General features: G+C 35.1%; 1 pseudogene; it reads left to right on the top strand.

The window, feature by feature from the left end:
• Positions 1-23,561, top strand: part of LOC138308258 (uncharacterized) — a 465,904-nt pseudogene that overhangs the window by 285,061 nt on the left and 157,282 nt on the right.

Raw genomic sequence — 23,561 nt, 5'->3', positions numbered from 1 at the left:
TTCATATTACATGTGTAATAAGAAATTTTAGTCATGTAAAAACCTTCGATAAGTTTGGTTGTAGTTCATATCACATGTGTAAACCTGTTTCACTGTTTATAGACTACTGTAAACTAACTTTCTGTCGCAATTTCCATTTCAAAACAAGTTCTGGAAGATTAACTCTCGCAAATTCTAATAAAATTGAAATTGAAAATTGGTAAGAGTATGAGTGACTTACATATTAATTTGCGGAGATACATTTTCGCAAATTTACTTGGATAGCGAGATTAAATCGCACGCGAAAGGAAGTTGGTTTGCAGTGACTATGAGTATTTTCTTCATGCAATACTTTGACATCTTGAAACCACGAAATAACGTGCCCACGAATAGTATTCTTCATAATACATACTTATATACATGATACATCGACATATATAGGGTTTATTACACAAACATGTTAATTGAGCGCCCATCACTTTAAATTCAACAGCAAGATTATTTGATAGTTTGCTTCAAGTATAGAAATTTGTTATAAAAGTTTTCCTATTTGGTGACCGTATATTTTTCCCGAAAGACTATTTCTTTCAAAACAAAGTAGATTTCTGACCATCTTCGACACTGTGGTTACAATCGTAGAGTAACGTATATGTCAAATTTGACAATGCGAGATATCGAAGTTGACTACACGACTTTGAAAGAAAAAAATTTCTGTGAATATATAAGATGATGGTAAGGGTAACCAAACCACAAAACAACTGATTCAATAAATCATTAATTACATCATGTATTAATACCGGATCGCGTTGTGTATAGGTACCATTGTTTCTCAATACAGTTATACAAATGAGGTGATATTATCTACAGTATCGGAAAAACACCATATTTTGACTAATTTTCTTGACATAATTTTGGTTTTACTCAGATTTTCGTGAAATTGCAAACGTTATGTAGAAGGCCACTTGGTCTTTCTTGAGATATGTTTGAAATGTTTCTTCTGTATTTGGTTTTTGTGAAGTAGGCGAATTATATGAATATAATACAAAATGTAGCAACTTAACTTTGATATATTTTTGGTCTTACTTCAAAATTCCGCTGGCGAAATTTTAGAAAGGTAACATGAAATATCTCTTGAAATAAACTACGGAAAATTACACAATTATTATCTACGGAATATCCATGCATGTGGTATTTTTTCTGCATTCACATGGAAAAAGAATATACACATATACTGGACCTTGAAAAACAAAGCCGTAGAAATCGATGGGGAAAATGTCAAAATGCATGAAATATAGTAAGAGTAGAAATACGGTGTTTCTCAATATTTTGTCTCGCGTTTGTCGATTCTTTGATGCTTAAATGGAAATGATTAGTAATACATTTTGTTAATGACATATCATGCAAAGGAAAGTTGAATTATGAATGGAATTATATGGGGACAACTTTCCGTTCACACTGGTTAAAAATGTGGAAAATGGAATTTTCGTACCAAATTTTCCATGAATGATTATATCACGCCCACTCATAAAGGCCATGTTGTGCAGTATGGTGCTGCACTTCCATCGATCGAAACTGGACTCTCCAATACGTCATTATAGTCTGGTCACAATCAATAACTGTAGTGAGATTATTATAGATAACGTTGTTCTTACTGAAAGATACTCCACCACTGACAAATGGTGATTTTTCCTATATCAAAACAGGAGTAGACGATTTAGCATTTTCCTTCAGTTATAAAAACTACTTTCTTTACATCATTTCCACCTCTTATTCAAGATAAAAAAATATTAAAAACGATTTATTGAATCCCGAAAAAAATGCGTTGCACTATGTCATATATGGAATGCAGTGCTAATTGCGGCATGCACCGAAAGCAAAATAAATTATTTGAAATTAATTTTTGTGTAAATTAGACATATATATACACGATTTAACACCAATTATTGTTCAAATGATGGGTGTCATAATTGATGTTCAGTCGGCGGTGGAGCATCTTTAAAAAATCATTAATCCATATGAATTACTTATAAACATAATTATTCATATTATTCGTGTATTTGTGTTTGTATGAAGAATAGCATTCTTTATTAGTATGATAATTAATATCTATTCTAATCCAGTAAAGTATTGAAATATAATAGAATATAAAAATCTGCGAATGATATGCTATTGTTTCAAAAGAAAGTAATAAGTGAAAGGGTTAAAAAGAAGCCCAGCATTTCTCCAGGTGGAATTGAAAAGAAATTTTTGAAGGATTTCTCAACAATGTAATAATATTATTGATATTTATTTGTTTCTACTTTTTCGAAAACTGCAAGCTCTAAAGTATCTTTTTGGTTATTTTGACAGGAGAATTGTAGAAACCTAAGAACACAGTAAGTATACTGTTCCAACACAATGATGAATAAATTGCTTTTATTTATTATCTTTATTGAATTATTGCTTTTTTGATAGTACAGGGTGTTTCAGAAAACATATCCCGACTTTAAACTGTTATAACATTTTCATAGAAACCATAATTGCGCGAATTAAGACATTATGAAAAGCATGCGATACCACTATTAATTTGTTGGAATAGGGTTGTGTATTGTTAGGGATACACAATAAAACTGTATGATGTCACATTGAAACGGCATTAGAGGTGAATTTTGAGCAGCTAAATGTACATAAAACTTTACATAGAGACAAGGAATTGTTTTTTTGCACCAATTCTACAGTTTGAATATTTTGCAAAAATACTTGCAGAAGAAAGGAAACACTAATGCATATTAATGTCCAGATGACGTTACTCATAAGAATGACGTAACTTCCGAAACTTACCTACACATTGCCTACAATATAAAAATCTGGACCTTTCTGCGTTTTGGTTTATCAAGCATTAAAGTCAGGATATGTTTTCTGAAACACTCAGTAGAAGGCGTATTTATGTCAGGATATGTTTTCTGAAACACCCTGTAGAAGGCATATTTATGTCAGGATATGTTTTCTGAAACACCCTGTAGAAGGCATATTTATGTCAGGATATGTTTTCTGAAACACTCAGTAGAAGGCATATTTATGTAAACTGTTAAATTATTATTTCTCTTTTCAGATAATTATTATGAACTATAATTGTATTAGAAATAAATGAAATTTTGACTCCAGAACAGCTAAAAACCGCTTACTCTTACATATGTACTATTTTTTTTAACAAAAACAAAACCAAAAATAGGTTCCGCCAAAGAAAAACCTACTGCTCATGGTTTGGACTTTGAATCGTCGCGTCATCACTGTGCGGTATATACACAAGTAAACGTGACATGTCAACCTCATTAAAAGGGGAAATTGTTACCAAAAATAGCCATTTTGTGGTCAAATATTATATTTTAGGCGAAAATAATATAATTTTATTGACATCAAAAGTAAACTATCATTGGTTATTATCCTTTCGGAGGACAAAATTGTGTTCAAATATTAGAGTCAATTACGTAATATTTTGTAGATTAAAAAACTGAAAATATATTTGCAAGTTTTTTAAGAACCCTCGTGACCGACTACTACATGAAACCAATAACGGTCCATTCAAGTGAACATCAATCTATTATGCAGAGATTTCGTCCACGTTCGAAATAATTTTTATCGGTATTTTTCTCCTCAATACTTGTATCTTTTGCTTGTTTTGACAAGAGGGTTCCAAAAACGTAAGAATGTGATGACATTCCTACAGTAAGTATACCAAGTCAAATACAGTGATGATTATTTGCTTTTATATTTAGTTTTTTATTGAATTTCTGCTTTTTTAGAAGGTATATTTATTTAGACTGTTACATGTTTTGCTCATTTCTTATCATTATCATGAGCTTATCTAATCCTTTATAAGATGCAGATTATTGCATTGGGTATAAATGAAATTAAGACTCCAGAATAACTAAAACAGCTAACTCTAACATATTTAGCTAAAAAGGTTCCGCCAAAAGAAAAAAACCCAACTGCTCATGGTTTGGACTTTGAATCGTCACGTCATCACTGTGCGGTATACACACAAGTAAACGTGACATGTCAGCCTCATCAAAAGGTGAAATTGTTACCAAAAATAGCCATTTTGTGGTCAAATATTCTAATTTAGGCGAAGATAATATAATTTTATTGACATCAAAAGTAAACTATCATTGGTTATTATCTTTTCGGGGGACAACAATGTGTTCAAATATAGAACTAATTACGTAATAGTTTGTGAATTATTTCATTATATAAATGTTTGTATCTTTTAGTATTAGATGACGCACGGTCACCTAACCCTGGCATCGTTTATTTGCATTTCTTGTTTGTTTTCCCTAATTTGTTAATTATTATTCATTGTTCGACATACTGACAAATACGATGAACTTTCAATAATCAATTATCGTATCCATAAATGTCTACACGAGGAATTAGTCACAAAGTCCTACGATAATTAAAATTCTATTTTTAGATATGTTATTGATGACTTAAGCTCGTGAGCACTAGGTTCACCTGCAATTGTCACTGGACCATAAACTTTGTTTCACATGATAAGAAATGATACCAGATTCCAAATATAATGCTTTTCTTGTTTTTCAATCGGTATGTATAACATATCTCATGAGACATGTTTGCATCACTTTGACAATTTTCATGCAGCAATTATGATTGGTGGAATCTACTTGACCACTGTCACGCGCAAAATCAAACAGCGCCTGTTTTCCAGGACGGTTGGGACTTTTACATTTTACTTTGATACTGAACGAGTAAATGTATTACCATGAAACATTGGTACCATACGAATTCTTAAAAAAGAATAGATATATAATGGTGACACTGGATATTAACTAGCTGTAATATTGTACCTCAAAAGACTTTTAGACAGAAAATGGTATCGTCTTTAGAATTTATACGGCAAGTATACAAATTATGAATTTGATGTCTTGTGAGCGATACGGTAGATATTAAGAATGGTAGTTATGTTTGTTTTGGACAAAGATATTATGTAAATACTTGTATACGCAAAAAAATCATTGGAAACCTACAAAAAAATATAGAAAATTGTGCCCAAGTGATTTTCGTAGGCACTGGGGACCAATTCTTACCCGGCCGAAAGGTATAGTTGGCCGGGTTCGTATGTTCGTTCTAGATACTAGCGATCAATCACATGGTTGATTCGCTCAGAAAATTTAGTTGTATACCCTGAAAAAGATGTAATCCTCTTATCAACCAACTTACTCCCTTCATTTTGAGCACTACATAACTGTAAATGACTGAAGAAGAAAAGAATATCTGAAGAAACGGAAGTCATTTTACAATAAGTTTGATATAGTTATTACAAGTTTTGTTTTGATGTTAATTTGGTTATATTATTATCTATTTATTTTGATTTTTATATCAGTAAATAATAATGTGTATGCCTTGAAAAATAATTTTGATGTTGATCTTATTTTTAAATTCTGGTAATTCTGAACTTCTAATCTATATTAATGCACACAGACGACTTATCAAAACGTAACATGTCGCCAACAATTTAAATAATATCCGAAAAAAATATCTAAGGTGCGTTTCTTTTAATGTGAGTATAATACTGTTATTGTCATTGGTATACATGCATGCTATAATACTTAAAACAAGGAAGATGGACCCCATTTTCCTACATTGAAGTTTTTAGTCGTCAAAATTGGCAAGTAAAAAGATGGCTAAAATAAGGAACCACAAAAAACATTCAATGCAGTGTGCCTCTCTAGTGCTCGCCAATGATACCAGAGGTCATGACCAAAGGTACTGGAAATAGAGGCGACAAAATCTGAAGCCCTATTAGAAGAAACGAAATAAAATAACAAAAAAAAAGATGAATTCTTGATATCAAAATATTGTATTATAAAGATTTTTATAAAAAGTTTACAAAAAATAATGAAATTTAATTGACTTCATCACATTGGTATTCCTTTAGATGTGTGTAAACGGGCATACCTCATATATCGTGACCAAAAAATAAAGAAATGGATATATGGTTAAACGAAGTACAGCCTTGGCAACATGTTAAATACCTGCACGCTGCATTGTTTTAACAAACCTTAAACACTACAACTCAAATCTATTTAGGAAAATAAAAATGACGGAGATTCCAAGTTATCTCATGTTTTATTACATTTTTCATACATCTTTGGTGTAAGTCAGATAGTGGGAGTTTCCGAGATACGACTTCATTATTTCCTCCCAGAATGCACCATGGGTCACTCTAACGACTTGGATGAACGTAAAATAGCACGTTAGGTGCATATGTACAGGAATTAATGTAGGTTCACGAAAACGTGTCCATTCTAAAGCCGAGATAATATGAATTTGCATTAGTTCGTGTGCTATGTGTATAAGCTAAAATTTATTATGCCATTTTGGTGACAGTTATGTCTAAATACAAGTCATGCATACCGCTTTTCATTAAAGATAAAAAAGCAATATGAACCCACAGTGTGAATTGCGAGTTCTTCTTTAATAGTTGCGAATATTTGTGATAAATGATTTTTTTATAAAAGCTCAATATTAGGTATATGTAGATTTTGGACCATTGTGTACGTATTAATCGGTTGATAAACGTTTTAAAACTTAAACAGAGTTAATGGCAATGGTTAAGCATAATATTTCTGTTTTTTGAACTGCAATCTACGTTTGTATGTATATCTATCCATCAAATCCATTCTCAGGTCAACAGTGATAATAGATGGGGTCTTATTTGCGGATGAGGTGTCTTATTTGCGGGAGGTGTCTTATTTGCGGGAGGGGTCTTATTTGCGAGAGATGTCTTATTTGCGGGAGGGGTCTTATTTGAGGGAGGGGTTTTATTTGTGAAATACGGTACACGATGGATGATATGTTTGACGGATGTTGACCCTAATTTGAAACTTGATCTTATGTAACACCCATTGTAACATCCCCGCCCGAAATGATTAACACGTGCTAACTAAACAAAATAAAACATTGCTTCCGATGTATTTGAACCTTCTACATGGACGTTGTGTAAACCATGTAGTTGAGTCTTTGATCAAGGGCCAACAATTTTCAGGCAACACCCCCACCAAATGACCGATCAAAATTGCTTGAAGGGCAGGCAAAGAACGTGATTTAAAATCAATATAATCTAAGAAAGGAACATTTTTCTTAAGTATACATGAGATAATGGTCAACAAAAGATCATTTTATCTTCATGTTTGGTCAATAAATCCGGAATCATGTCAGGTTTGTTAATTAGACATAAAGTGTTGTTTCCTTTCTTTGCTTCATTGAGTCATGCGTGCGTTTCGTATCTTGGCACCTAGATTCTGTTCCACGTCAAAGTACAAAACATCGTGCGATAATTAATTGTATCGTGTCTGTGCGGTAGACCACGCCCTTTAATCACATGGGGACTGTGTTGGGAGGAATTACCCCTCCAGTAACTACATCTGTATTATCTGAAGATACACTAAAAGTCAGAGAATGAACGACCAGTCTGCTCCCCTTTACTCATCCGCTGTCATCATCACAATAAACATGGGAGAAGATGAGTAAAGTATAATGGTCCTAATCAGGGCTAATTTGGCCTCGAACGTCTGCCTGAGCAAATGTCATATTAACATTACTCAGAGTTAGATAACACCCAGTACCGCAGGCATCTTCACACCAACTAATAGCGCCGTATAGGGTTTGTACGGAATATCTGTCAATCTTTTTCCTATCGGTATTCTTATTTATTACAACTGTAACTAGAAGGAAATTAAAGATATCTAAAATCCGACATAGCACGCGGGCAAAATTGATATTCTATTATGATGCAAAAAATTGGAAATGTGAATTAAATTAGACAAAAGCGTGATAAAGGTACAGAGTGCCATTGGATATGGACAATGCACTGATAAGGTACGTGCATGACAGTTTACTTCTAACCCTCAAACTTGGTCAAATGGTTTAAAAAATCTGACAATTTTCAATAGTCCTCCAAGATTGCAACGACATGGTTAAGAAGTCAATATTGCTGACAATCTACAAATAGCCCTCCAAGATTGCAACGACATGGTCAAGAAGTCAATATTGCTGACAATCTACCAATAGCCTCCAAGATTGCAACGACATGGTCAAGAAGTCAATATTGCTGACAATCTACAAATAGCCCTCCAAGATTGCAACGACATGGTAAAGAAGTCAATATTGCTGACAATCTACCAATAGCCCTCCAACATTGCAACGACATGGTCAAGAAGTCAATATTGCTGACAATCTACCAATAGCCCTCCAAGATTGCAACAACATGGTCAAGAGGTTAATTTGCCTGGCAATCTACCAATAGCCCTCCAACATTGCAACGACATGGTAAAGAAGTCAATATTGCTGACAATCTACCAATAGCCCTCCAAGATTGCAACAAAATGGTCAAGGAGTCAATATTGCTGACAATCTACCAATGGCCCTCCAAGATTGCAACAACATGGTCAAGAGGTTAATTTGCCTGGCAATCTACCAATAGCCCTCCAACATTCCAACAACATGGTCAAGAGGTTAATTTGCCTGACAATCTACCAATAGCCCTCCAACATTCCAACAACATGGTCAAGAGGTTAATTTGCCTGACAATCTACCAATAGCCCTCCAACATTCCAACAACATGGTCAAGAGGTTAATTTGCCTGACAATCTACCAATAGCCCTCCAACATTCCAACAACATGGTAAAGAAGTCAATATTGCTGACAATCTACCAATAGCCCTCCAAGATTGCAACGACATGGCCAAGAGGTTAATTTGCCTGGCAATCTACCAATAGCCCTCCAACATTCCAACAACATGGTCAATAAGTTAAAATGTCTGACATCTACCAATAGCCGTCCAACATTACATGAACATGGTCAATAAGCTTATATGTCTGGCAATCTACCAACAGCCCTCCAACATTGCAACAACATGGTTGATAAATTATTTGCCTGACAATCTACCAATAGCCCTCCACCATGGCAACAACAGGATCAAGAGGTTAATTTGCCTGACAATCTACCAATAGCCCTGTCTTCCATCTTCGAGGCCTAATATTGATGTAGACCGTGCATCCATCAAAGTCTTTTTAGGTGATTTTGATTTCCGAAACATCCAAAAACAGTTAAATAGCAGATAACATGGCCTCCAAGGCAGCAACCGCAGAACTGATTGTTCTCCTTATTTTGTGACCATATCTTTTTTTTAAGTCATTGATATAAATCAATTTACTTTGAGGGATTCTGTACGTATAACTGATGATTCCATAACCCCATTTCCTGGTTTCGCCCACTTCCTTCTGACAAACTAATATACCCTATCTGTGTATTAATTATAGCAAAGCATGTTGCTATTTTAAGACGCCTCCTCCCATTAAATACACATTGGAATAAATATAGCTTAAGATTCATTTATGACGCCCTCGTTGTTTTGTTATTTTGGAGTTATATTTATGTAGATTAGACTCCAATGGCGTGTGTTTGTCTAATGCTGACGTTTGTATGCAGATATAACAATGTGATCCCGGATCTGGCAATCACGTCTGTTTAAATTGTCGCTATTGTGTATTAAACAATAGAACCCTTTGTTGTGACTTAAAGTCAATGATACTGACAGTCTTGGTTCGCTACTTCGAATTCTAGTACTGTGTGCTTAGTTTTTATGACCGAGAAGGTTTAATGAACATTGTGCTTACATTGAAGATTAATTTATAACGGCTATATAGTGACTAATTATTAAAGTATGCGTCTGACGTTATAGTATAAGTTTTTAGAACTGCACCATTCGGCTTAGTTGTCCTGATATAACCTGTCACTGACGCTTCTTACAGCAGTTCACTGTAATGATCACACGATGTTACTATCCCCTAAGCTGGGAAAACAGCGGGTACCAAAACAAGCTTTTTATCCCAATTAAAATTGTTCCATAATATCCTTCTGAACATCTACTAAAAGTACATTAAATTTTGCGGTATTATATAAAAGAAAAACAATAAATTATCGACATTTGAAGCATAGATGGTTCAATCTAATTAAAATTCGATGAAAGTTTATTGAGTAGATCATAAACATCGAATTATAATTAGATTGTAGAAGGCTGTAAGCTGTAGATTCCTTATGGATACAGTGTAATCGTATCTCTCTATTCCAAAAAAAAAAAAAAAAAAAAAATCATAACAATTACATAAACGTACACGCATTGTATATTGTCATATTGATACAACCAGAACCTGGTAATTTGATATTTGAACTGTGGTTTAGAATTAGACTTAAGTGGTACTTATATTTTAATGAAGTCAACATAAAAAGTAAGCATTGATTGGCTTATTGTGAGTTATTTCAACTTCAATATATGGCCTCTTTCTAAGAGTGCTTCCGATTCGTGCCTTTTAAAGAATATAAAAGTGTTTTGGAGTAATCAAACATTATTTAATCGGAACTTATCTCAGCTATATTTGTTTTATATAAAAGCAAACATTTAACACTAACAACAAAAGAATCCTAACAATGGGATACGTTTTATTGCCAATATATATACATACTCGTTTGACATCAAAGCACAACCGGAAGTCGTAGATTATGCGCGTACCTGTCAAAAAAGCAGACCGAATTCTTTCAGATGTGATCACGTCTGGCTACCTTTGAAATATAATACTTCTCGCTCAGCAGAAAAATTCGCCATATAAATTGATTCTGGACTTGAGATCTTACGGACATCCCAGGCGTTTGTAGTACATGAGTCAGCTATTAAGGTCGCAATCTGGACTGGCCTTGGACCGATCTTGCGGTTTTGGTTTATCAATGCTATTTCCGGTCAGCGGCCAATCGCTGGCAGTTAGAGATTTATAGGACCGTGGATGACGTCATCGGAGGAAAAGAATATCTTAAGCAGGTGTTTGAAGTCCGTTTTTTTTATTGTTAGTGATAAATGAATGATTTTATAATAATATGGGACATGCTTGATTCTAAAGGTTTGTTTCAATAGGACAGAGGAACATCTGCCAATATGATTGATAGTGTACAATTCATATGTATCCATTTCTGTGCTATTACAAACCGCAAAAATAGATTGAACTTGTGATAGGCCAGATAAATGATGTGGTCAACCAACCTAATCCCCGATCTATTGTCATGTCCAGAAGTGAAATCATTTTCTCTTTAACTGACATACTTACCCAGTGTTGTGGTTTTGTGAACTTTGATAAATTGCACTAAATTATAGATATCTCTTTGCCATTTCTATAAGTGTAAGTCATTGAGATAATGCTTGGAATAATTGATGTTAAATTGTATTTTAAGCGTGTAATTTTAAATAAATTCTACATTTTACCCTTTTAAACAAATCTGAATTATCAAATATCATTTTCTATTTCCGTTAATATCCTAAAATCTGTATGATATTTTGTCATAATTTTGTCATCGAAGCTAGCTTAATAAAGTTTAACGTAAGAGTTTCATTTAAATAAAGAATTGATACACGACTAATGTCATGTCTGTCCTTTCTGAACACAAACATTGAATCAGCAATACAGTTGATCTATTTCGTAAGTGAGGCGAGAACAACCTAAATGCAGGATATATTCCTGATGTCCCAATAGATCAGAGAGATACCTGTTGACCAACAACAATCATTGACTCCTTTGGCCTTCAGGTTGAATGACGTCACGTCGTCTAGACTACTCCTGTTACGTCATCACGGGTGACCTATTACCGGGTCAGTTGGTCACTTGGCCGCCCACTACTCTCGTTCCTCCCAAGGCGATGTCAGTGACCGAACCAAGCACGCGACGGTGTATCTGATACGGACAGAACGTGCATCGATCACGGATTTCATTTCATATATATCTCTCCTATAAAACGTATATACGCGTTATCAAATTTGAAAAAAATATATGTCTACAGAAATTAAATTACAGATAATGTAAAGATAAAACTAGTCTACATTCATTCAAACATTTAATTTCATGTTATATCATGAGGCCAATTTTTGCTTCTGCGATAATTAGTATACATATCGAAGAAAGATAGACACTTTATCTACAGGAAATAAAATTCCGGAGAAGTTCTAATGTGTCATTTTCGCAAAACCATGATAAAATAAGTATTTTGTTGGAAAGTTAACTACATTTAATTCTAATTATGAAAAGTTAAATTTACTATAAACAGAGAATGCCGGTAATCCCCGTTAGAACGTGGCGCATTAAATGTTTTTTGACGGATTATACCGTAATGTTTTGGTTTTTTTTATAATCTATACGATTTATACAATGGAAATGTAATTTAAAGTGTAACTATGCCTGCCCTCTATGATTTTGGTGTTTTAGTTATTCCTTTTAATTAAATCTTTTTACTTGTAATTCCAATTTTATTGACTGACTCCTTTCTCTTTAAAATTAAATGCGACGTTTTAAACGTAATTTTTACGGCATGTGCTGCCAACACAATAATTAAGCTAATTACAAGCAAAGTTAAATTTTATTAAATGTTTTGTTTCCGATACATAAAGTAATGGGAATAAACCTGTATATAATGTTAGAGAATCCTTGTAGATGTAACGAATATTATATAATTGGAGAGCGGAAACGCATAATTATACAAAGTACGATCACTCCCCTGAACAAAGGTCAAGGCCGCAGAATGATACGATGACCTTCACGGTGTTAAGCTGATATAGATATTGGCTGTGGAAGTCATGGAAACGTCGTTGGATGGGAGCGTGGCAGTTTCGGGTTAGGCTCATAATTATACTTGAATTACTAGTAAATTGATGCATGATATATACTGTAAAAACATAGACATATATTTACTCTTATCATTGTGCTTGACAACATTAATTGCTATTATCACGCATAACCCCCTCCCTCCTTCTGTCTATTTTTTTAGAATGACTATGAATTGAAATAAGGAAACGATCCAAAAAGGAAGAATTAGTTGACTTGTTTTGAAATGGATGACTTAATGTGACCGCAGTCGTACAGGACCAAAATGAGAATATCAACCAATCAGGATGTCGTTTGTTCATAGTAACGTTAACTAATCAATAAACGGATGACTCGAGGGTTCCGGAAAAGTCATTCTACATTGTTTACAGATGATTAACGTTGGGTGCAGTCACTGATTGGGTTTTAACACATTGCAATGTAATGAAAAAATATATCGTAAAAATAAATGTTCAGAGATATTTTCTGGAACATTGATGAATATATATCTTACCAAATGCTTTAAGTCTGGCATCCTCGATATAACGTCAGTAATAGTAACCCCTGGAGTATCGAGGATGGGTGGATATAACGTCAGTAATAGTAACCCCTGGAGTATCGAGGATGGGTGGATATAACGTCAGTAATAGTAACCCCTAGAGTATCGAGGATGGGGTGGATATAACGTCAGTAATAGTAACCCCTGGAGTATCGAGGATGGGTGGATATAACGTCAGTAACAGTAACCCCTGGAGTATCGAGGATGGGTGGATATAACGTCAGTAACAGTAACCCCTAGAGTATCGAGGATGGGTGGATATAACGTCAGTAATAGTAACCCCTGGAGTATCGAGGATGGGTGGATATAACGTCAGTAATAGTAACCCCTGGAGTATCGAGGATGGGGTGGATATAACATCAGTAATAGTAACCCCTGGAGTATCGAGGATGATGGATATAACATCAGTAATAGTAACCCCTGGAGTATCGAGGATGATGGATATAACATCAGTAATAGTAACCCCTGGAGTATCGAGGATGGGTGGATATAACGTCAGTAATAGTAACCCCTGGAGTATCGAGGATGGGTGGATATAACGTCAGTAATAGTAACCCCTGGAGTATCGAGGATGGGTGGATATAACGTCAGTAATAGTAACCCCTGGAGTATCGAGGATGGGGTGGATATAACGTCAGTAATAGTAACCCCTGGAGTATCGAGGATGGGTGGATATAACGTCAGTAATAGTAACCCCTGGAGTATCGAGGATGGGTGGATATAACGTCAGTAACAGTAACCCCTGGAGTATCGAGGATGGGTGGATATAACGTCAGTAATAGTAACCCCTGGAGTATCGAGGATGGGGTGGATATAACGTCAGTAATAGTAACCCCTGGAGTATCGAGGATGGGGTGGATATAACGTCAGTAATAGTAGCCCCTGGAGTATCGAGGATGGGGTCGATATAACGTCAGTAATAGTAACCCCTGGAGTATCGAGGATGGGTGGATATAACGTCAGTAATAGTAACCCCTGGAGTATCGAGGATGGGTGGATATAACGTCAGTAATAGTAACCCCTGGAGTATCGAGGATGGGTGGATATAACGTCAGTAATAGTAACCCCTGGAGTATCGAGGATGGGTGGATATAACGTCAGTAATAGTAACCCCTGGAGTATCGAGGATGGGTGGATATAACGTCAGTAATAGTAACCCCTGGAGTATCGAGGATGGGTGGATATAACGTCAGTAATAGTAACCCCTAGAGTATCGAGGATGGGGTGGGTATAACGTCAGTAATAGTAACCCCTGGAGTATCGAGGATGCAATTAATGCCAATAAAACACATTGATTAGATTGCAAACTTATAATTATTGAGATATTTGAATATGTCGAACAATACAACACGTGATCCGATAGAACTTAGATTCTGATTAATGAGACTTGTAAGTGCAACTTTATTAAGAATATAAATAGGCCTATTTATCCCTTTTCGGTTACCATTTGAAACAATATAAGACGTAAGCTTAAAATTCAGAAATCAAGCATTATGCTACTTTTACTAATGTAATGTCGATTGGATAATTCTAAACTTCATTTAAAAGTCCACTACCTTTCCGAAACGACTTTAATTTTTTAATGGGAATGTAAAACGAAATTGACTATTTTGTAGAGTCCCAAAGGTTATTAGCTTACCGTGAATACCACATGAATAACCATCTTCTGAATAATTTAATTAACTAAATCAAATGTTATTTTTTATAACGCTGGTCGTTTTATGATCCCCGCCGTCGTCCTAATTACCGCACATTTGTTGACTATCACACGCCAGACTGCAAAACAGCGTAAAGAATCTTCACTGTTAACACAGATTACGGAGGAATTGTTTGTTGTTATAACCTTAGGCAATCAATATATGTACTCTGATTGTTCAAGAAACTTTTAATATTTGTTTCGGAAAGGAAGTGGGCCTTTAAGAGTGTTATATACGCTAGGCTGTATCCTGATATTTGGACCAGCTCGTGCACAGGGACAAAGCATAAAAAGTTAAATGTTGTATATTGATAGTAATCACACAAAATGGTATCGATTACAACTATTTACTCTCTGTATGTCCTATAATATGATTTCGACTTTAGAAATGTCTTAAATCAATTTTAAAATGTTCACTGTGGTAAAGTATTATGTCTTTCAAACTGCGACACTTTCATTTCCGGGCCTACTTCCGGTTTACCAAAAAACTTTAAATTGTTAAATGGCGCATGTGATGTGATTGACAGATAAGGGTAACATTGTCATACCACAGACCGTACAGATTACTTTGATAGGTAAGCTGATTAATGCCCGACATTCTCACACAATTAAACTCTCGTCTTCCGTAACATTTAAAGTCTACACTAGTTAATCACACTTCCCATCTAATACCGACGACTTTCCACTTGGAACTCACACAGAAGCGTGTAAAGCCGCTCTTCCGTACGAGATAAATTGTCGGCATAATTATTCCATTAGCTCTGGTTTGGCCAGGTGTATCGGCTTTTGGTTTCTACAGAGAATTATGTGAGTCATTCAGGTCTTGGAGTATTTCTTTGTGTACCATGGTATCTGTCTGTGGAGTGGATTTTCAGTTAGCTTAACTAGAAGTACTGATTCAAAGTAAATAAATGTTTTATGATCAGACACCTTTTAACAAATACTTCACATAAAGACTACTGAAACACAACACAAAGCATGTTCCACACCTGTATTTTTCTTTAAAAGCTTTGTTAACATGTATCCTCAAACCCCGACTATACGATCAAGCTGACTAGGCTTGGAACACCAGCATGTCGTCTACACTAATATGACCTATCACCTGCAGTTTGGCCTTTGACCTTTTTGTTTGCGGTTGTTGTCAAGGATGACGCATCATGTATACCTGTAGAGATAGGTAATTCGGCTGTCAAGTGCAACATGAACTTGTGATTATGGCGATAGTACATAACACCTGCTTCCGACAATCAGCAGGTCAGAGTGCATTCCACATAATGAGAAATAGACAACTTTCCTCACTTTGATCTAGATCAATTTGTCAGTACATCCGGCCATTATTAAATATATATGTATATTTCCCGTAAAAGATTGGTTAATTAGCCATTTTTGCAAGGTGTTAATTTTTCTGTTCTCGTGTCATTCATGAATGATAATCGACATATAGCCAACTGTACTGTGGAATATATCGCATGTCATTCCCTGAAAGTTATAGACTATACGCACTGAATAAATAAGACACATCGTTTAAAGTTACGATACTTCCATTTTATTTGATAAAGAATGGAATGAATTCTATCCATGTGTCGTCGGTTATCTGATGAAAGTTCCGTGTCTGCTGCACCCTTTTGCTAAAATTGTGTCATATGCTAATAATAGATTATGTACAGAACCTTAACGCACTGTCCTAATTTCTGCCTTAGCAGAAATCTATTGATGTTTTGTCTCTCGTAAAATTTTACAAATCACATATACACTGTACTAATACAACATATCTTATCATAAATATGTTTTATAAAAAATTGTAGTTCTAAAGTGCTTCACAGTTTAAAATGTCTATTAAAATTAGACAAATTACAGAGACAAATAGGATAGATATTTATAATGTTTTCAAAAAAATGGAAGAGCTTCATGGCTAGTCCGCTAAACCTGCCTATATTATTTGGCTTTTTTTCATTTTTTTCCTAGTATGTATTAGGCAAAAAAAATATGAAAAAGCCTAATAATATAGGCAGGTTTAGCGGACTACTTAATGGCATGATATTATTTATAAACTGAATGCATACTTGTTACAACGAAATTGATAAAGCCAGTTTGATAGGGATTCAGAAAATCGACGCAACAAAAAAAATTCTGGCGGTTACTGAGAATTAACACGATTTCTGGGTGTTGAGTTGGTAAATGTTAATTCCATTTTCCATGTTATTTGAGTATTGACCGGAAGTTCTATACATGATGACTTGATAGAACATTTTCTGTGTGGTATGACACATCCTCCCGTGACAGCTTCTGTATGGGTGTAAGCAAGCATCTAATACAACTCAAGTATGTGCAAATAGCTAAGTGAATAAGCACAAAGGCGAGTGCTGTAGGGAGTGCTGATGTATTGGCATCTCTTGTACGATATCAAAAAAATGTATCTGTCCTTCGTTATTTTCATAAATGTCCAAGACTAAATTGTTTGTTAATCTTTTAAACCACCAGTTAGATTTTGCGAGCAATGCTGAAATGCACAATGTCTTTGAATCTAAACAAAAACAAACAAACAAATCAAAGCGCCCAACCTTTACTTCTAAGTATACATTGAACTAGCTTTTATAAATGTCTGTATAGTTGTATAGTACAATGATAGGACTTATAAACCCTTGTATAGTATAGGATACAAACTTGACCCATAACATAAGTATAAACCAAATGTTGCAAGGGAAGTGATCGAACAAAGGTATGGCTTCATTGAATACAATTTTAGCTTGAATATTGTACGTCTGTCTTAATCTCAGTAATTTGGTTTATTTTTTTATTGAAAATTGATTGCACCTCGGCCCGAGTCGCGCTCCAAAAGAGACGAAGACCCTAATGTGTACAAATACGAATGAATAATCACTTTCGTGACAAGGTTCTTGCTTTGGAAAATCGACACGTGCCACACATGAAGCCTCACTTCCGGTAAAATATATTAACAATATATACAGATGTTTACGTAATATCCTTACACACCTTTGTTAACTTGTAGCTTTTATGATTAATTTCCTTTATAAATTGGATACAGACTGAACAGTAAAATGCCGACACAGCAGAATTTAATTAATGCTAATATCAGCACATTCTTTTTTCAAGATTAACATAAATTTACTTTTGAAATAAAATCTGTCATACTTGAGTGAGTATTTCGCCAGGTCTATTTATACTCGGAGAGGAATTTCATTCATGATTTCGAGATGGATGTTACATATGACAGGTTGATTAACATGGCGTTGTGTGGGGGCGGGCCCTCTAGGCCAGCCCGATGTTTGTAAGGCAATCGATTATATACAACTATTTCTATAGAATGGAATCCACTTGTATGTCAATGACAATGAAAGGTTGACAGCAGGAGCTAGAATTCTCACAAATTACCTGTCGTATACAATGTATAATTAGCTAATTTAGGATTGGTGGCGGTCCATAAGCACTTGATAAACTACGACACCTGTCGTAGTCATAGAAACGCTTTTATTTAATGATTTCACAGTTCGATCAATGACATGAATTACTGGGCATTACCATAATACCAAATAACCAATTTAATATGTTCATAACGATTAATGCATGCTCAAGTACGCTTTTTCAGAGTTAACCTCCTTATGTGAATTACAAAAAAGGAATGAAAATATAGCGTAGGGATAAAACAATAACAAATGAAAGAAACAAATCATGATTTGAAAGAACTAAAAAGGTTCATTTGATCATCTGTAGAATCGGAACCAGTATTTGTAATTTCTTTGCCTGTTCGAGTATCTCCATTTTGGTAAAATCTAAAGATGGAGATGAGGGGGGGGGCTTATTGTGGTACACCTTGTTAGGCAGGACGCAGCGACGCAGTCCATGTACCTTTTCCAATGAGCCGTAAGGTTTAAAGAAATTGAAAAATAAAAACAATTGAACTAATGTAAACATCATACCGAAAGTGAGTCATTGACTAATCGTTGACGATTTGACTCAAAGATATAAATTTTATAATAAAAGGAAGAAATTTATCATGCTTTAGTAAATATCCGTATTGTCGATAAAATACATGAAATGCATTGCCTAGACAAAGACAAAGAAGTAGTGTTATTGTTAAAGACAAAATCCCTGGCGAATCAATGTATAACACCTTACGTAGATACATTCTGTTTTATGTTCTGTGTATCTCGTCGTTAATTAATCATAATTTACAAAAACAAATATCAAAAAATAACTTGACTTACCCCTTCATGTCAGTGTGTTGAGTACACTCTAGTGTTTGTGAGGTTAACAATAAAATTAGCTAAATATTTGATACACTGAGTTATAGTTTTACTGAACTCACATCGTCATAAACATTAAAATATACATGTATATGTGTACAATCATATACAGTGTACATGTCTATAATGGCCTCCCAACAGACAGAGAAAAATGTACTTAATACGCAGGGTAAATTGTATAACAGACCGTTATGGACCCCGAGAAAGAGATCTTCTGGATAAGCAATCAGTGCCTATGCAGAGGTGGTCACTAACGCAGGTTTTACTCGTAGGTCCATTTATGAAGAATTCAACTTATTCCCATGGTCATGTTGATATTGTTTACTCTGAATCTACCGAATAGGATGTCATATTTACGGTCTGATTATTATCGGGATCATCCACAGAACATTAAAACCATATCAATGTGTTTTACACTATTTACTCAATGGTATCTATTTATTCCTAGAATAGCCCCCGGGACCCATTCAATTTTTTCATCATGGGTTAAGGTAATTCTAACATGAAAGACATTCCGCAAATGAACCCTACGTGGGTGACTAATATCGTATAGTCCAGTGAGGTGACACCTCTAAAAATACATGCATTTGAACTTATAACGTGTATTTCACAATCTGTATGACCTCAATTTTAACACTATTGACAACTGGAGACATCGCCTTTGAAGGGAGTTGTGCAACAAAATGTCATATCTATAGAAGATGTAATGTCACTGACAAACTATACTGCTTTGATTAACGAACAAAAGTGTGTACAGAAAATTTACAAGTAAATAATGTATCCGTGTCACATGAATGTGGAAATGCTCCCGAGAAAGTAAGTCCTACGACGGAATACGAAAGTGTGTGTTAATCCTGAAGGCGGTGCAAAAAAGGAAACCATTATCCAATTATTTTCTATTTTCGGGGAGCGCTCTGAACAGGGCTCTATTCCTTAGGTTCCCATTTTTGTGGAAGCAAGGGTTCTGAACAAGGCTTTAAATGCTTAGTTTGTCCATTTATTATTGTATAATATAGGCGACTTGGTGTCACTTTGATTCTTCTACACATCGACCTGAATTGCTGCATGAACAGGGCTTTGAATTCTTAGTTTGTCCATTTGGGAGAGGTGGAGGGCATATTACCACAAAGACCTCCACCTCTGGGTCGTGAGTTCGAATCCCGTGTGGGGCTGTTGACAGGAACTGGCCGCTGATCGGCGGTTTTTCTCTGGGTACGCCGGTTTTTTCTCCATCCTTAAAAAACCTTGTACGTCCTTACATGACCCTGGCTGTTAATAGGACGGGGAAAAAAAAAAATTGGGAACGCTTTGGACTAAAATTTGAAGGCTTTGAATTCTTTGGGTTCTTAGCTTGGTTCCTTTGATAATTTCTCTAGATTCTAAACTCTTCAAATTTCTCATCCCATTTGTGGAATGCATTTGAATTCTAAAATTCCTGGAGGCCCTGTACAATGTTTGAATTGTGAATTAGCCTACTAGGGAAGGCATTATGGTCCTGAACTAGACCACTTTGCGAAGGCAAGTTCTGTGCTAGAAAACGTTTGGAGATTTTTGCTCTTAAATTGACCTAATTAGCGAACACATTGGAATTCAAGCAAGCTATTCGGGAGAGATTTTTTTCTCATTATGATGCCATAAAGTGGTGAAGGAGCTTGACTTTGTAATTACCATCTGGGTGTTCAAATGTGGTACTCGTGACTCCTGCACAGTAATCAGGGGGAATCGGACGCCGATGAAGGATTCATCACCAATATATCGATGCTTACATTATGAAGTCCTTCAAATTGTCGCCGTCGTGTGGTTCAGGTCTCGACTCTTTGTAAAACACATCAAAACAATGACAACCTTACAGCAGCCTCCCAAAACAAAACGTATTAAACAGAAGACTTCATGCATGAAAAGGTCAAACGGATAAATATATATCAAACCAATGTAATCTAATCATAAAAATCATAACCTTACGAATACCATAAAGCGACAGCTATCTTAATGACAAGGCGCCTTGTCTTTACTCTTTATTGAAAATCACAGAAAGGTTTTTTTTTCAAAATCCATATTTTTATCGTGTGTATAAAAGACTATAGATGACATGATAATTTATCTATATTAGTGAGCACTGTTAGATATAAAGTGATGACGAGTACTATATATCATTACCACAGCCCTTGATGATTCAGGCCTCACAAACCTACACAGTCGCTAATACACTTGACCTGCCCAACACTTCGTGATACGCGAGACACTAATTGGTCCTGTGACGTCACGTCAGTTCCGGAAGTAGACCTGAAGCAATCCATGTAGCGTCATGATAAATGATAATCCGTGAATAAGATCAATTGTGGATAGAATATAAACTATCATCTAAATAGATATTTTTAAAGGAAATCTATATGCATAGTAAATTATAGTTTTGTTTACAACAGGTTTGTTAATGAGCATATTATTATTGCAACACCAGAGTTTTGCTACACATTGAATCACTGCATTTTAAATGATATGGTGGCGATAAATAAATAAACTAACGATGTCTCGGCAGCTGACGATGTAGAGGCAGTGATAGTAAGTGGCAGTTATTCGTTATATTATAGTGCGGTCTCGCTGAAACATACTACCTATAACACTGCCCACAGACACGCACCACCGCTCTCACGACATGTTGTCTTGTAACTCTACGACAACTATTTACTAAGTATCACGAAGTTTTGCAACTACGTTAATCATTTTATATGTTATCTTGTCGCGAGTCTCTACTTGCATTACAGCTGAGAACAATAATTCCGATTCTTTTTAAAAACGCATTTCGAGTTGTTTACTATGAACGGTAGATAATCAATTAATGTCACGCTAATTGTAAACGTTAAATATGTGTTTGTATTCGTCTAAAAAGCACCCCTTGTTGACAATTGCTGAAAACACACTTATATGCAAAAACAAACCTATTTTGACACAGAGTCCGTGTATATTGGCCGTTATTTTTAAAGTAGCCCCTGTATGGGCAGATTGTTATGTCTAAGTATGTGGTGTATTTTGGTGAAGAGGAATACTTATATAGCGTTTCCTGCTCAAGTGTATTGTTGTGTAAACCTACGTATATGTACTATTATACATCCTTAATTAGAGGTTTCCTTATATGGGCATGCGATATTCACATGCCATTGGTAACGGAGTTTGGTGAGATTGTAACAAAATAATTTAATGTATCAAAACATTAATTAATTATATAGTTTTATCATAATGAACTATAATTTAATCAGATATCACACAAAAACATATTGCAATTATTAGAGAGTCCGGTTTATGTAAAAAGTGTATAAATAGGATGGGGTTATCGATAGTAAACTTGTTAATTGACGCTGATGGATCGCAGTCAACACAATGTCCGGTTGATGAAAAAAAAATCATTCCATGTTTACAGATAGTTATCTTGTGCTAGGCGCTAATTGTTACGTCATCAGTTTATGTGAGGTATTCACGACGTTTGCTCTTCAGTTTTCTCTGAAAAAGATAACTATGTTTAACTAAACACAAACAGTACTTAAAAATGGTGGCAATTCGATAACAATCATGCTATATTTCCAAAGAATGTCGCGATTTGAGCAGATGACTCTGTAATAAAAAAGTTTAAAAAAAAAACATCTATCCAGGACCAACAATCTCTCCCAGGGTTCATTGTAGAGGTGAAATGTGTGTACCGCAATGCAACCTGGGAGAGATTGATTCGAATCGAGATATCACTTCATTTTAATGACAATGCCAGCCATTAGCCTAAATATATACTTTTTTACAATCCAGAACATTTTTAACAAACTTAAAAGAGTATGCAATACCAGAAACGTTTACATCATACATCCGCCTTCGCCAGGGTCATATGATCTATTTTAGCTACGGCCGTATTGTGCTTATAGGGCGTACCCGGATTTGTTTGTAAACTTTTCAAAGGCTTTCCCCTGGCAGTGACTGTTACATGCATTTCAACATTTTATTTATATTTAAGCTTGTAATGGAAATTATCAACTTTAGATTCCTCGATACTCCAGGGGTTAGTATAACTGTCGTTATATCCACCCCTGGACTATCTCAAAGTAAAACTGAAAGCAGTTCAGGAGAAAATGTCTGACCAATCACTGGCCTGTAAAAACTTCCTTAGAAGACTATTGAGAGAGAGATTTACGTCCAACTTAAAAACCATCAAAAGTTATACGATTTACTATGAGATAGTAGATGGATGGATATAACGTCAGTGATAGTAGCCCATGGGGTATACATGTTGAATAGTCAATCTTTTCATAGATGTTGCGCTCAACTTGGCATTCGATACAAAATAAATAAAACAAAACTGATGCTACATCTGAAATCGGAAACGAATAATAATATATTACACA

Source organism: Argopecten irradians, chromosome 14 (assembly GCF_041381155.1).
Source record: "Argopecten irradians isolate NY chromosome 14, Ai_NY, whole genome shotgun sequence".
Lineage (NCBI taxonomy): Eukaryota > Metazoa > Mollusca > Bivalvia > Pectinida > Pectinidae > Argopecten > Argopecten irradians.
Note: the sequence above shows the minus strand (reverse complement) of the source record. Positions and strands in the feature narration are given on the sequence as shown.